Genomic DNA, 5747 nt, shown 5'->3' with positions numbered 1-5747 from the left:
CTAAATACTCATATGGTATCGATACCTTCATTCGATATTGAGTACTCGGTATCGAATGAAACCGTATTCGATACCTAGTACTAGTATCGAATGAAAATACTAGTATCGAAACACTATACAAATTAGTTTGTATATTGTTTTGTTAATAAAATTATTTTTCTTCGTTTTATCCTTTATATACTGTTACTATGATCATTATGTATAATTAAAATAAAGTTGATTCTAAGGGACTGCCGGAGTGATGACGTAGATTTTATTGACATCTGTCAGTTTCACTTTCCAAACATACCTTGTTTAGTGTGGATAATTTGTATTTTTCGTTGTTTTTTTCATTTTTTTTACAGAATCTTTTCGCTTTTTGCAATATCTAAGTATTCTAATAGTTACTACAACAATTTTACAAGGTTGTGTAAATAATAAATCATGTTTTATAAAAATAGCAATAAAATGCATGTATCAATAAAGTAAGGTTAGAATTTCTTTAATTTTAACTTTTAAACTATATTTCATATAAATAGAACACTGAATTATGATGGTATTATCGTAAAAAATACTATACTTAAAAGAAAAAGCAGCAGAGGAAGCAAAATGTTAACTTTATAGAAATTAAAAAGTCTTGAGATTGGGCATTTCAACTTTTGTTTGGAAAGTAATAATAACAATATGGCCGCCGTGACGTCACACTCCGGCTGTCCATTCCACAAATTTCATTGTTTATTTTCCGTCATCTGTCTCTGTCCTGTTAATAAAGTAATAGTAAAAGTCCTGTAATAGTATAAAAAAGAAAAACTGTGGCTAAACTGTACCTGTACTTGTGAGTACTGTTACGTTATACAAGTGGTATTCTATGGTTAATTACGTCACGTAACATATGAGTAATGAGTACTCATAAGTATCGATACCAGAACCCGGTATCGAATGAGGTATCGATGCCTTGATTCGATACCGACCTAAGTACTTGGTATCGAATGCCGAGTGGTATCGATTCATCCCTACTCTCACATTGAAAAGAATACTGTCACCACTCCTGTCACTGTCACTCATATGACTGTCAGAGGGTAGAGATGTGTTGCGATTTCGCTAACTGCTACTTTGTCACTGTTCACCTTCAGTCGCAATCACAGATTGCTCCGGTTTAAAAAAAATCACTGCTACATTTTGTCGCAGTTACGTTTCAACGGTCCGATCAGAACGGTGACGAAGGAACTGCGCCAAGCTGTGAAAGATCGAACATTCAATAATTGCGATTGCGACTGTGATTGTGTGATTACTGACAAAGCGATGCACATATAATTTTGCGATTTTACCTACATAGATTTCAAAGATTTAGGCGGCCAAAATTATATTTGGTGTAATTTTGGTTCTACGTTCAATTAAATTAAAGGAAAAGTATATATTTTTACAACAAACATATATTTGTCATGTTATAAAAAAAACAGTAATCGTTACCACTGAATGAAAACTCAAAATTAACAATAAAAAAAATATATTAATAATCATTATCTTCCGGTTCAGACGTCTCCATTGACTCTGTGTTTGGGTCAGCAGGTAATAAAAGTGCAATCGTTTCAGATAGAAATACCTTGCGTGAAGGTTTTTTTATTTGTTTCAAGCAACTAATGAAGGGATTTAAACTTAACAAAAGCCTATAATAAACATCTATATAAGTTACACTCTTTCCTAGAAAACTTTCTAGCAAAATTTAACCGGTATGATCGAAAATGCTTGTTCCGGGCCTCTGCAGCTTCTTCTGATAGCTGTCCTATTGGGAGTAGCGAATTTTTTCGAAGGGAAATGTTTTGGATTTGTTGCTTTTATTATCTTATACTGCCGTTTCGATAGATCAGCTTCAACTAACATCTTGAGTGCTTGTAGAGGCGTCAATGGAGGTAGCTCATCCTTGTCGCAAACTTTACTGTAGACTTTTTTATATTTACTGGCCCGTTTTGGTGGTAATGTCGTTAAGTAATTTTGAGGCGGTCCTATGTTCTGTTGTCTGCAACACAGATTTAGCAGCGTGGACAATAACTTCATTATCTACGGAGGCCCTTATTTCTTTCGTTTCCTTCGTTTACTACGCTCACTTAATTCTACAAAAGACTTGGGTGGTCGACCTTGTGTGAAAGCTGTTTCAGTGGGAATCTCGAATGTTCCCTCTAACCACGATTGGTTTTTTTTTTTCAGGAAAACATATAGGTGTTTATTTGCTTTTGTCCATCCTTGCTTAATTTGTGAGTTTATATTAGAATATCTTTGTTTGAAGATATCTTTAGTCTCTTGGTTGTGCCCATATCGCATTAAGAGAAAACTCTCATAATAGTCAAGTTTTTCATTTAATAATGGTAAAATTTGACTTTGTAGTTGGTCAAATATGTATTGACGAGTCACTACTTTAGTACTCGATGCAGCAGGTAGACCTGAAACAAATGAAAAACGAGTTTAATACAAAATAACGCAAACTCAATATTTTGCTATATTTGACATACAGCATTTCAAAGGGGCTGTTTCTTATAAAATTACTTAGTTACATATGTCAAGTATATATTATAATAAAAATTATGACAGGGACGGACTAAGAAGTACTTTAAAACAGTTATTGAATATAAATTGATGTAAAAAAATACATTATGAACAAGGTAATGTTTGTCGTGTTAAAATTAATGATAGATAATATGAACTAAGTTATTTTGTTTTTAAAATCAATAGTTCTTACCTGTATTATCGCAGTCCATCACAATTTAATCGAAACAATTAGCTTGAAATGAATAAAAGAAAGTTATAAGTTTAGGAGAGCGTCGAAAATTAACACGTACACACTCGTTCGCTGTCATATTCGAATGAAAGGAGGCCAACTCCTGCGCTTCGGTCGCTGGTGGTGGGGATGTTATAATGTAGCTTGAATTGTTGACTCACCGGAACGGTTGATAGCTTACCGTTATTTCGACTTTTTAAAAATGACTTTTAGCCGCCTAAATATCTAAAATCTATGTATGTGCAATGCGCTCCTTTGCTTGCAGTGGTGACAGTGCTCTTTCCGTAAATACGCTTATGTAGATGTTTTGGTTGGATCATTATTGTTTTATCAACAAGAACAGCTGTTCTTAATAAAAATGAATTGCGTATTTATTTCAATCTTTTTAAAATGAAAGTTATAAATAATAAATAATGTCATTGTGTGCACATTATTAAGAAAATTATTTATAATAATTATAATATACAATATAATTAGAAAAATATTAAGATTTTATTTAAAAACAAGAAAATTTCATGAAAACCTAAAATATAAGAAGCATTAATTACAGCAAAGAGAAATTATGAAAATTTTTATTACATTAATAAAAATAAATTGTCGATGTTGAATTAACACTCACTATTTACATTTAGGAACATTATATTCTTGACATTTGTAGAACTAAGTCTTGATCGTCTTTCTGATAAAAGCTGTCCAGATTTGGAAAAAACACGTTCACAGGGAACTGAGGTTGCAACTGTTCCGAATTTGTCTATGACGACTTTGGACAAATTTGGAAAATTGTAAGAACACCTTTGCCACCACTTCAATGGGTCCTCATGCCTGTTAAGCAAATCTTCTAAATACCTCTGAACCTCAATTATTGCTCTTGACGTGGCGGGAGCTGAGCAGCTTTTGTTTGTGGAAACAACTTTTTTATCAAAAAGTCCCCATACTGATGACATCGTCGAAAGTGTTTCCTCATTTCTATTGTCATCTGAATTGCTTAATTGAGGAGCAGTAGAGAACTCGTTGATTTTGTGGGCAACTAAATTAATTACGAGCTTTTTGGCCTTTTCTGCATTACTTTCACTAGAAAACCCAATGTTTTTAAATCACGGGTCTAAAAACGTAGACACAATCAAACTCTTTGAATTTTCTAGGAGAGGTAATCGCTCTGAAATACCAATTAAAAACTTAGTCATCATGTTTAGTATTAAGGGCGACAATTTTTCTTTTTTCATTTCACTATATGTGTTTTCAATTCCATTCGTTAAAATTATTACAGATGATAATGTAACATATTTTTGACCAGAAATAATTTTAGTCACTTCTTCCATTGGTTATAAGACTTTTTTAATATCGCTTAGCAACTGCCACTCCTCGACAGATATAATGGGTAAATTAGTACTGTTTAGAAGTGCGACTGTTGAGCGAACAATTTCCTCCATCTGTAATATTCTTTCCAACATGTAAAAAGTTGAATTCCTCCGTGTTGGTACATCTTGTAACAATTTCAGAGGCTCCTTGCCCGATTAGTTCCGTATTTCGTTCAATTTCAGCATAGCCAATGTACTGCGTTTGAAATGTGCTACTAGTAACCGAAATTTGTTGATAGTAGGCTCTGCTTCCTCAAGGCCATCCTTCACAATTTCACAAATTCACCTCAAGATTAAAGGTATGGGCGTAGCATCCAAAATGTGGCCATTTCAATTCTTCTCTAATAGCTTTTTTGATATTGGCAGCGTTATCAGAAATCGCTATCAAAATTTTATTTTCTAAACCCCACTCAGTTGTAATCCGATTCAATTCAGAAGCCAAATTAACGCTAGTGTGAGCTTCGTGAAATGAGCTACATTCAAGTAAAATAGATTTTGGCTCAAACTCTTTGGTCACAAAATGAATGGTGGTAGCCATAAAACTCTCAGTATTTATCGATGTCCAACAATCAGTAGTAATAGTTACGAAGCTTACAGTTTTTACCATTTCCCGTACATTGTGGAGTTTTTCTTCATATAATGCTGATAATAAAGTTTAACTTTTTTTTGTTTGTTGTTTGAAACGTTCCAAACGTTTGGCATTCCTTTCCTCAGGTAGCTTAGCTTTATCCGTAGATGTGTTGGTTGTTGCTCTGGAAAACTCAGAGTCTTCTAACATTATTGCCACAAATTGGTCGCATTGCTCTCCTGTAGTGATCCTTTCTTAAGTTAATATGCTCCTTTTCTAACTTGGCTGCACCGTACTGAAGACGACCAATAGTCAGAAATACGTATATACTGTAGCCTTCCATCTTATACACGTATCTTATTATATTTTTTTTCCTTTGTTGCGAGCTATGCCGATATCTTTTACCTTTATTATATATATAATAATTTTTTAACGTAACGTATTTTAGGTTTATCTACTAAACGCCTTTTGAAGAAAACTGCAGTTCGAACACTTTGTATAAACATACCTTTGAAACATCTTCTGTCTCTACTCGTGACAGTAGATTAGATGTTAGAAACAGAAAGCAACTTATAGCAAAAATTACAAAGATTGATTTAAATATTTTGAATATTGTATCTAATCAACATACTATTACTGAATTTAAAATAATTTTTGAACAAGCTGGTGACAATATAGATTCAATGCCTGAAGTAGATTTTGAAGCAAAATACAAGGGATTATTAAACAAGTATGAAAAATTAATAGATGATCATTACAATTTGAAGAAAAAGAGTCAAATGAAAATAAAAAGTTTAACAAGTCAGTTGAGGTACTATAAAGCAAAAAATGTACAGAAAAAATAAAAAAATCTGAAATGGCTGAAAATTTGTTAAATAGAGTGTTAACCACAAACCAAATTGCACTTCTCTCGGAAAAGAAAAAGAGAGTTTGTTGGACTACAGAAGAAATATCTAGAGCTTTTACTTTTGAGGTACTACAGTAAGAAAAGTTACCTCTATTTAAAAAATTCTATGCATTATCCGCTACCTGCTCTATCATCTTTAACAAAATGGGCTTCGAAGATTAG

Source organism: Diabrotica undecimpunctata, chromosome 2 (assembly GCF_040954645.1).
Source record: "Diabrotica undecimpunctata isolate CICGRU chromosome 2, icDiaUnde3, whole genome shotgun sequence".
NCBI classification, from domain to species: domain Eukaryota; kingdom Metazoa; phylum Arthropoda; class Insecta; order Coleoptera; family Chrysomelidae; genus Diabrotica; species Diabrotica undecimpunctata.
Note: the sequence above shows the minus strand (reverse complement) of the source record.